Genomic DNA, 11,695 nt, shown 5'->3' on the forward strand with positions numbered 1-11,695 from the left:
GAGGAAGAGAACGGCAGGTGTGAGTGTGTGTTTGTATATGTGTATGTGTACTGTGATGTAGATACATATCAGAATCTAGAAATAATTGGAAAAGTGCCATTATTCAAATGCAAGCTCCTTGAAGGTAGCTGACGCTTATCATCCCCATAGCCCAAGCCCACTTTGTCCTTCTTCATATTTCCTAGCACACTGCTGTATCCACAATAGACTCTCAATAAATATTGGATAAATGGGTAACAGAACAAGGAGAGAAAATCAATGCTGGTAAGTTAAGTCACAAGTTACAAAAACAAATTGTTAAAAGTAGCGCAAGTCCAACCACAGACACTCATGGTCCTGGAAGACCAGCGTTTTCTCCTAAAACTGATTTTCAGGGTCCTGTCCCACTCCACTCCATTTATGCTTGCTAATTTCATTCCTCTGACCTAAAGCCGGCTGCATAATTTATGGGCCCCAGTGCAAAATGAAAATGCAGAGTTTCCTGTTCAAAACGCAGGAAAAAGTGCCTGTACTAAAAGATAAAGCTTTTTCCTTTCTTCTGCAGTTTCTCTCTTGACTTGCCATGATGTTTTTTTTTAATCAGCCATTTAATGTCATTCTAAGCAAAGCAAAGAAAAATTAAAGTTTGAAACTATTAGCATAAATTTTACTGTTCATGTTTATATTGGACAATGCTAGTTTTAAATGCAAATATGAGCATTTAACTCATATGTAGAATCACTGAAATCACTCAATTTGTATTTCATAGCTCATACATGCATATGTATTTCATTCTTACCAGAACAGTGGAAACACTGTAAAAACTAACTCAACTGTTTTCATTTCACTTCTTGATACACATACATTCTACCAACATTCCACTTTCAGCTTACTGATGAGTTAGGAAGATCTGAGAGGAAAGGAAAAATAACTATGGGTTGCCCCACCTTTCCCTTTTCTTCTGTGTCATCATTTTCAGCATAAGCGATTGGCTAATACAGGGAAATAATGTGAGTAAGAAAGGATATGGTGCAGTTCCTTGGTCATTTGTGTTTCTTTCTCCATTCAAAGAAAGTTCTAATTCAAATAGGAAACATGGCCTCTTGGGGCTGTCAGTGCCCCTGCTTATCAGTCATAGATATAGCCTACTTACCTTGCATTCACTTTGAGTCTCGCTAAATTCCAAACAAAGTGGGTCCACTGGAATTCTGTGCTCATGGGGTATCTTGAACACTATTCCTGAATGGGGACACAAGGAATGACAGACACATATTGTGTGTACATCTCCTCTGCTCACAGGCATGTTCCAGTGTCCCATCAGACTTCACTACCAAAATAAAAGATCAAAGACAACGTTAAGAATTTCAAAACAGCAACTGCAGATCATTAAACCAAGTGCAAGGCCCTTCTGAGCATGGGGCCCTGTGTGACTGCAATAGTCACACACTCATAAAGCTGGTCCTGCTCTGAACTCCTCAGGTTGTCATATTTTCCTCATGGATATGTGCTCATCCCACTGCTTGCATGGTTGACCAAAAAGAGCTTTCTCGTTAGGTTATTTATTTGCAGTACCACTGTGAGTCCATCACTAAGCAGCCAAGTCTGGAGCTGCTCGAGTTTCTTTGTCAAAACCCTTGTTCTGGAGCTTTAAGTTATGCCGAGATTTCCCTTGGCTATGAATTTTTGGGGAACATGGATATATGGCTCCAAGATCTCCCTTCAAAGAAGAATTTGCTGCCCCAGCTCTCAGCTCCTTCAGAGTCTGCTCAAGAGAGGATTGCCTGAGTAGGTTCTGCTGCAGAGAGCCACCTTTCCCAAGTTCATACCGTTCCTGGGCTGGCCCACAGTTAAGGACTGACCAAACCTGAGGTATAAAGACCCAGATGTTTTGGTCCAATGGGTGTAGGGTTGCCAGACGAGACATTGCATGGGACAAATATTGCATGAGACATATTTATACTAAAAAGTTGTTTGTCGGGCCGGCCCCATGGCTTAGCGGTTAAGTGCGCGCACTCCGCTGCTGGCGGCTCAGGTTCGGATCCCGGGCGCGCACCAACGTACCGCTTCTCCAGCCATGCTGAGGCTGAGTCCCACATACAGCAACTAGAAGGATATGCAACTATGACATACAACTATCTACTGGGGCTTTGGGGGGAAAAATAAAATAAAAAGTAAATAAAAAATAAAATAAAAAGTTGTTTGTTGTTTATCTGAAATTCAAATTTAACTGGTTGTCCTGTGTTTTTATTTGCTAAATCTGGCAATCCTAAGTGGAGGACAACTCTGATGGGCACTATGGTCACCACAGCCCCCTCTAGTTCCCCGCAGGTTTTGTCAGGCCTTTTGCTGTTCAACTTCCCCCTCTGCCTAATCCTGCTTCTTTCCTTTTTCTAAGAAGTACCTCTCATGCCAAATTCTATCTCAATTTCTGCTTCTAGAGAACCCAACGTGTATCAACATTGATATGTAAACCCTGATAAAGGAATCTTGTGATCTCTTGAGAAGGTTGCTCAGTGAAATTTGAGCACAAACTCAGGATCATTCACTACCTACTAGTGCATAGCAGCTCCTGGGAAAGATATTGAAGCTGGAAAGACCCAGAAGAAAGGCTTCAGAACAAAGATAACAGATTTCACAATTCGATTTTGTGACTTTCATATCACTATGAGTACATATTCTCTCTGTCTCTCTTTCTCTCTCTCTCACACACACACACACACACACACACACACATACTTGTCCATTTAGAATAAAAGTTAGCAAGGGATGTTTAAATAAAGAAAAGGTTTTAGGCTAAAGCAATTGCTAGTCGTACTTTTCCTGATTTCTTGAGTTTCTAAAAAAAATCAGGCAGAAGGTATAAATCAATTAAGATATATTACTTTGAAAAATAGAAATATGAGGGTTTGGCCTCTGGCGTAGTGGTTAAGGTCAGCACACTCCACTTTGGCAGCCCGGGTTTGCAGGTTCAGATCCCCATCACGGACCTACACCACTCGTCAGCCATGCTGTGGCAGCGACCCACATACAAAGTGGAGGAAGATTGGCACAGATGTCAGCTCAGGGTTAATCTTCATCAAGCAAAAAAAAAGGAGGAAGATTTGCAAAAGATGTCAGCTCAGGGCAAGTCTTACTCAGCAAAAAAAAAAAATAGAGGGCTGGCCCAGTGGCTTAGCCATTAAGTGCACGTGCTCCACTACTGGTGGCCAGGGTTCGGATCCCGGGCACGCACCGACACACTGCTTCTCCGGCCATGCTGAGGCCACGTCCCACATACAGCACCTAGAAGGATGTGCAACTATGACATACAACTATCTACTGGGGCTTTGGGGAAAAAAAAAAGGAGGATTGGCAGTGGATGTTAGCTCAGAGCCGGTCTTCCTCAAAAAGAGGAAGATTAGCATGGATGTTAGCTCAGGGCTGATCTTCCTCACAAAGAAAAAGAAAAAGTAGAAATATTAACTATTAAATTTCTATTTGTTTTTGGTTAAGAATCAATAAATGATAGTGATTAAGAATTTGGCTCTTGAGTTAGATGGACATGAATACATATTCTGACTTTGCCACTTACTAGCTGTAGGACTTCTGGCAAATTATAACTTTTCTGAGGCTCGGTGTACTCCTTTGGAAAATGATGATAATAGTCATACTCTAGAAGATTGTCATGAGGTTTAAAAAAAATAAAGCATGTAAAACACTTAGCTCAAGGCTTTTCCCATAATATTTTTATTAATAATATTTTTTATTATTAAAAGAAAGGGAAAATCTTTCTTAGTACCTGGTTCCTAATAGGCAATAACCATGAGGGGGCCAAGTATATTTTCTTGGCTAGATTAATATTCCATTCATTTTCTTTACTTTACAAAAGTCTTATTCTATTAATGCAAATTCCTACCTCTAGCAAAAATGCCCAGATACATATTGAGTTGAAAAGGTTATTAATATTACAATACTTATTCATATATTGACAACAGTTATTGTTATTTTTATTTTATTCTCACTATAACTGTAGGAGCATTTGTTAAAGACATGATGTTAGTCTAGCCAAGAAAATAAGCCTAAGCCAAATGATTAATGCCTAATAGCAACTGAGTAGTAGACTTGATTCTTCTTTTCCTTTAAAGCAAAGACATACATTTTTACCACATTTGAATTTTTCTTTTTTTACTTGATATACGTATATATTGTGAAAGGATTCTCCTCATCTAGTTAATTAACACATTCATCACCTCACATACTTACTTTTTTGTTTTCTTTTTGATGATATACGTATATATTGTGAAAGGATCCTCCTCATCTTGTTAACACATTCATCACATCACATACTTACTTTTTTGTTTTCTTTTTGATGAGAACACTTAAGTTCTACTCTCCTAGCAAATTTCGATTGTATATCACAATATTATCAACTCTAGTCACCAGGTTATACATTAGATCCTCAGACCTTATTCATCTTATAACTGAAAGTTCATACCCTTTTATCAATCTCTCCCTATTTCCCCCACCCCCCTGCACTGGCAACCACCATTCTACTCTGTTTCTATGAGTTCTACTTTTTTTTTTTTAGATTTCACATGTAAGTAATATCATACAGTATTTGTCTTTCCCTGTCTGGCTTATTTCACTTAGCATAATGCCTTCTGGGTTCATCCATCTTGCTGCAAATGACAGGATTGCCTTTCTTTTTAAGGCTGAATGATATTCCATTGTATGTATATACCAAGTTTTCTTGATCCATTCACCTGTTGACAGACACTTTGGTTGTTTCCATACCCTGGCTATTGTGAATAGTGCTGCAAAGAAAATGAGATTACAATTATCTCTTCGAGATGATAGTTTTGTTTCTTTAGGATATATACCCAGAAATGGGATTGCTGGATCATATGGTAGTTCTATTTTTCATTTCTAGAGTGAATATTTCTTTTTCTTTTTTTTTCCAGGGAAAGATTCACCCTGAGCTAACATCTGTTGCCAATCTTCCTCTTTTTCTTTACTCCCCAAAGTCCCTGTGCATGGTTGTCTATCCTAGTTGTAAGTCCTTCTAGTTCTTCTATGTGTGCTGCCACTACAACATGGAAACTAACAGACGGGTGGTGTGGTTCCATGGACAAGAAATGAACTCGGGCTGCTAAAGCGGAGAGAGCACTGAACTTTAACCACTAGGCCATCAGGGCTGGCTCACAGAGTCAGTATTTCTTAATTGCACAAGTATGGTAGCTCATTTCCAGGAAAATAGTAACAGACAAGGCAGATTGGGAGCGCCTGGCTAGTGTGGGTTGGTCACAGTGGTTTTGGAAAGGTCGCATGGAAGGGTTGCTAAAAAGTATTTGTGAAACTGTGAATTAGTGCCTTGTTAGTAGAAGCATTGGAATCTTAGTGGATTTTTTAGTGTCTTTAGGATAGATTTCAAAAGTTTACATAAAAAATAAAGGTTTGAAAGTTAAACATCTTATGATTCTCATAGAAATGCTTTGATATGATCTGGAGAGATATTGATACTCTATATTAAATAGGGGAAAAAAGAAGCTAAGGGAGATTGTTACCTCAAGTAAGCCTCATCAGTCTTTTGATAAGTAAAATGGCAGTCATCCCCTGTTCCAGTCTATGCCCAAGCAGCCTGGTCATAAGACGCATTTGGTTTACTGCCTTTGGAGAGTCTCAGATGATGGCTAGGAAATTGCCTTTTTAATATGTACATCAGATGATTCTTATATCAGACCAGTTTGGGGAACAACTACCCTCCTTCATACCCCATTTTGTTTTAATAAATAGCTCCCTTTGGCCTTCCAAATATTAGGCTCAAATTAAAGCTACCTTAAAATCACAAAAGAAAGTTTTATATCTCATAGACACTACCGCTTGTCAATTAGATGGATTAAATTGAGAAAAGGAACAGAGAGGCAGTTGAATTTGCCAATAAAGAGAGTGCAGTGTTATAGACATAGGCCTTTAAACATGTCTATAAATCCAAGAAAACATTTGCACTGGGAAGGGAAGTAGAATCACCCTCATAAGCATTTATAGTGGGTAGCTCTTTATGCATTTATGATTTTATTTGTTCATGCTTTCATTCATTCATTTACTCATTCATTCAACAAATATTTATTGGGCATTTACTCCAGACCAAAAATTATACTGAGTATTGGGGAACAACACCAGATGTATTAAAAGATACTTCTGCTTCAAAACATTGCCAATGGCCAGCCTCATATGGTGAGCTTGGCCCATGTATGCCTAGAGTTTTTCTAGCTAAAGCGCTCTTTAACTCTCAACCGTGGTGCCCAGAAAAGTGAAATTTATCATAAGCCCATGCATTGAAAAGAATCTCTAGCTGTTTATCCCAATTTGTTCTTTTTAGAAAATGTAATGCTATGCTAAGAAGTTTATTGGATAAAGTAATATCTCTATTGTACTATAAAGGGATTGTTTTTCCAAGAAAATCAATCAAATGCTTTCATAACTTGTTACTAATAACACTAATATAGAATAATGGGTAAACTAGTTTGGGTAACTTCCCAAAATAATTGGGTTTTCCAGGAACATTACAGAAGATAAACAGCAAGATCAATAAGCCCTGAGGTTGCAAGAGTCATTATTGATTTATGACCTTGCTTACTTCCCAGCAAAATCATTGCTATAGAGAAGTTGGCCCATGTTTACAAATCATAATAATCTTGTGAGAAAGTCTTTCTTAGCCCAAAGTTTAAACATTAGAAAGAACAAGTGATAAAAAAAATAGCTTATTACTGTGCTGAAATTTATGGTTAATAATATCTACAAACCATTCATTGAGCACCTACTTTTTGGTACATGCTTTGTGTGAGTATAAAAATTTTTTAAATTATAAAAACAATCCTGCAACAAGAGCTATTATTATCCTTACTTCATAGGTTAGGAAAATTGAAGTTCAAAGGTGTCAAGTAGGGGCCGGCCCCGTGGCTTAGCGGTTAAGTGTGCGCGCTCTGCTACTGGCGGCCCAGGGTTCGGATCCCTGGCGCGCACCAACGCACTGCTTCTCCCGCCATGCTGAGGCCACGTCCCACATACAGCAACTAGAAGGATGTGCAACTATGACATACAACTATCTACTGGGGCTTTGGGGGAAAAAAAAAACAGATGTCAAGTAACTTGTCTGAGGCCACATATACCCAGAAAGTTACAGAGCCAGGATTCAAACTTAGCGTTCTTTTCCCATGCTTCAATGCTTCTAAAGATCATACAGGTTTTGGCCTAGAGAGAGCTTAACAGACTTTAAGAAACTGAAGATGCTTGGCAGACACAATCAGTCACTTGCATATTTATGACATCACTGCAGTTTTTACCTAACAGTGGAATTCCCATCACCATTTCCAGAACACCAACATTCCTGGGAAGGTATATCTGAAGACAGAAAATGATGAAGTTGTCAAAGACCCATGAGAGGAAAGCATGTGTGGCTTGATCAGTGAGAGTGTTGATGTTAATATTGATTCCATATTCAATATTGATTAAAATCTCTTTCTGCCCAAATATTTCCTTTTTAATTCATTCCTTTTTAATTATGTACAACTTTGTTTGCTCATCCTTTCTTTAGGACCCATGGAGTTCTGCTTAACTTTCCCCAACCATAGAAAACCCTCTGAAAATCCCATTAATTCACAGCTGTAATTCTTGCAGCAGTTTGTAGTCCGATGAGATAAGTAAGGAATTTGTGTAGTTGACCTTATTTGACTGGTATGCACCTGAGATGCTAAGAAATTAGATGGCTTTCTGAAAGTCTGAGGCAAGGGTGATCATAAAGCCTTCGTCTTTCTCTCCATTTAATAATGAGAGCCTTTACATTGCCTACAAATGCTTTGCAGCCATTGTGATAGGAATGATATGAAAGTCTAAAAGAGAGGAAGTCTCACATGGTACCTAGTCTCCTATCATTCATCACTGATGATTGGTTGGGTGTTGGAGACCCTACCTCCTCTATGTTGTCCGCAATCCAACGGAGCATAAGACTGGGCATTCTAAAAGAAAGAGCAAAGATTTGGAAGTGAGTTGATTTCTCAGTTTTTTCATTCTCCACTCCTTGAAATTCTTGCCTTCCTTTTCTCTTATTTTTCAGGGACAAGGAGAGAAAAGAGATACCAAGGCTGTGGATGGGACTTTGGAGGCCTATGTCTCAGGGATCACCAGTGTTCTGTGCCAAGGTATGGACAGGATGGTAGATGAGTTATTCTATGACTTTTCACATACTTGTTTTACATAAAGATGGAATGGTAAGTTGCCTGTCCTCCGTTAGACTTTAAGATCACTGAAGACAGAGACTGCATCTGCTTTATCTACCATTTTATCCCTATCATCTCTCATCTCAAATAGTGCCTGGCACATAATGGACAATCAGCAAATACCTGTTGAATGAATGAATACAAGAGAAAGTTATCATAGCCATTATCTACAAGCATTCCCCCAACTCCCTAACCCAAGCTAGGCTGAGTGATAAATGGGAAGAACTGAAAACTTAAATTTCCAGATTCTACCCTCATTCTATGGGAAAAGCAGCAGAACTAACTTGGCCTTGGATCCTTGTCTTGTTACCTCCATGGGAAGAGGGTGAGGCACTGTTCAGTTCATTTCAATTACCTAAATGTGGATTTATCAAGAAGCTAATAAAGTTTATGCAGTTCCCTTCCAAGGCCATAGCAGAGGCCTGAGCAATGTAGTCACATCATGTATTTACATAAAAATTGCAAAATAAAATATGTTAACCATAGTTGGTTAAGACCACTGACTCCTTTTATGACAACTTTCCTTCTGTCACATTTCTACTCATGTCAGGTAGCAATGGAGTGGCCACAGACATATTTGGGGATTCTGTTGGAGGGAATTTGAGTTGGGCTTAATTTTAATGTAGAGTTAGTGAAGTATATTTATGTGGGAGACAGTCACTTTTGTGTAGAGTTAAGGTAATGTTAGCCTTTCAAGGGTAAGAATGGCTTCCAGAAATACTCCTGCTACCCATTATGCCAACTAACCCAGCATCACTATGCCAGGGCAGGGCCAAAGGTTGTAATGGAATAAGAGCACAATAATCTTCAGGCCCTATAGATCCTAGATCTGTCTCTGGCTAGTAGCCCTTACTCCAAGGTAATGCACCCATGTCAGGATTTACTTCATAGTGATAGAAATGCAGCATTTCACTTCAAATGCTTTCCCTTTCCTTATCAGCTTCCTTCTTTCTCAGCTGTCTCTCCTGCCCTCATCTGGTCACTATCCAGGATTCCCTTTCCATTCAAAGATACTTAGAATAATTTTATTAACATTATTAATTATTATGGATATTAATTATGGAAATTAAATACTAGAGTCAACAGTAATCAAGTGAATTATACTCCACCAATATTTCATATAGAATAACCTTCAGCAAAATTAAATGATATCTATTTCTATGGCTAAAGGTCAAGTGTACTTTGTCCTTTATACGTACATAAGGTAAATTTGTACCATGTATGTACCATGTATACATATGTATATATGGTATATGTGTGTACCATGCATGTACCATGCATATGGTACCATGTACATATCTGTACCATGTATGTACCATATATACATATGGTATATACATATTCTTCTGAATTTATGTACTTAGCTTACCATTCCAGAAGTACTTATATCAATTATTCCATTTAAGGAATTTTTTTTACAAACATGAGGTTTTCATGATGTGCTGTTTTTACTCCATTGTCTGACCTTGACCCACTCTGACCTTCTCCACCTGCTCTGTGCCCCAGGAAACTGGCTTGTATGAACTGTATCAGTGGGCTCCATTGCTCTCTGGCTTCTGGTTAGGTACAGTCAATGGGAGACACTGGCTGAGATGAGAAAATTAGAGAAGAATGAGGCTGAGATATTTTATTTCTACAAGATCACCATGGGTTGACTGCTTATCTCTACTGAAGGCCACAGCTTCTGTTGGGTGGCCCTCTTCATATAGATCCCCTCTCTGAGTTAGAACAACTGTGGCCTCCTCTTGCCCTTTCAGGCCAAAGGGTGGTTATGGGTCTCACTATTGCCAGATATCGAGAACTACACTTTTCTTTGTTGATTTTCGTATCCCCTGTGTCCATATATTTGTAAATATTCCCTTTATTAAACTCTCCTCAAATTGCCCAGTTTGAGTATGCCCTTTATTCTTCTGAAATGCTGATCAAAAACTCAGTTTTTGAAACAAACTCAGCACCCATAAGGCCACATGCTCATCCTCATGGGAGGGAGCAGAGTCAGTGCCCAGGGATCCCCAAGCCCCATCTCTTCTCATAGGACTCTAGGGTCACAAAAAGTCTATACTCCCACAGAAGCATCCTTTCATGGATGACTTGAGAGAATGTCAGGTCTCCATTTTAGAGAAAGCAGTAGTTACAATGAACAACTGTATGGGACAGCGGTATAACTAGGGAGCAAATGTGAAGAGGAAACATGAAGGTATTTGGTTTTACATATTCAATATGAATGGACTTATTTAAATAATAAATTATTTAAAGTTTTATTATTCAAAACTGATGATTCAGTTTTGTAACATAGGAAAAAGGCAGCTGGCACTACTAACACAGATTTATTTGCCGTGCTACTAAAAGGTGGACTATCTCAGCAAAATTAGTTAACATTACTGTCAAAACACTTTTAATCCCTCTTTAGCAAGCAAGACTATTTTTAAAATAGTGCAATTATCTAACAATCATTAGTAAATGAGGCATTAATAGAACTGGTGAAAGGAAGTAAAGATACAGAATTGGAAGTCCTTCATTCCAGATAAAATCCCTCTGCTTCCAGCTTCTCACAAGCCAGTGACCAGCAATGACTGTGAACTGGAATTATTTTTGGGAAAAATTAAAAATTAACCCTCTACTCTACAATCTAATGTTCCTAAGTCTCAAAATCTGCTTTCATTATTTTTTTTCTTTTGCCTCTCTTTACCACACATCACTAGGTATTTAAGAAGAGCATCCATCATGAAGCAGAGATATCAGGATAAATGCACAATAAGAAAACCTCAGAGAAAAGAGAAAAATTGGAAAACAAAAGCATTTAGTATTAAAAAAGATTGATAATGTTATTTTATTGATAAAACAGGCAAAGGAGATTGTGAAAAAGAATAAAGAACAAGAAAAAGCTTTATGAAATGAATGAATAAAATGATTGCTGAAAATTAAAAAAAAAAAGTAGAAGGTGGAAGATAAAGTCAAGAAAATCTTGAAAATATACCAAAAAGAGAAAGAGATGGAAAAATCAAGAAGTGTTTAGGATGTATTTTTTTCTTTTAACATAATCTTTTTTTCATAAAATTATAGTCACCTAAAAATAAACACATCAGAGTGTGAAACCTCAACTGCATTCCCTGAATCTGCATTTCTATAACATGACAAACTTACACTTTATGTCTAATGATGTGCTTCTCTAGCTTACATCCATTTGATGATATGGTCCAGTTGAAAATTCTCTAGAAAGAGATTTTCTTTACTTTTGATCTGGTGACTTTTACCCAGACACAGAGCAAAAGGAGATAAGTGCCTTTTGACTGGCAGGAGAGTGACCTGTATCACAAATGCCCTGAACAGCCTCTTTTCTGGCTTCTGGAACCACTCTCATGGTGGAAACTCCCAAGTGTCAATATTAAGCCCTGAGGTTTCTCCAAAGCTCCAATCCCATGTGTATTAACACCTACCGTACATTCCAATTTTTTCATAAT

At 38.2% G+C, this 11,695-nt stretch overlaps 1 long non-coding RNA gene across 1 annotated transcript in view; it reads left to right on the top strand.

Annotated features, from left to right (window-relative positions):
• LOC147911946 (uncharacterized) overlaps positions 1-11,364 on the top strand; it is a 198,472-nt gene extending 187,108 nt beyond the window's left edge. Inside the window, exons 2-3 of the long non-coding RNA XR_015550680.1 lie at positions 8,072-8,156; positions 10,937-11,364. This is a non-coding gene — a long non-coding RNA (uncharacterized LOC147911946). The remainder of the gene's footprint in view (positions 1-8,071; positions 8,157-10,936) is intronic.
• Positions 11,365-11,695: the final 331 nt, after the last annotated feature.

This window comes from Ceratotherium simum, chromosome X (genome assembly GCF_057802395.1).
Source record: "Ceratotherium simum simum isolate JZ-2026a chromosome X, ASM5780239v1, whole genome shotgun sequence".
NCBI lineage: Eukaryota > Metazoa > Chordata > Mammalia > Perissodactyla > Rhinocerotidae > Ceratotherium > Ceratotherium simum.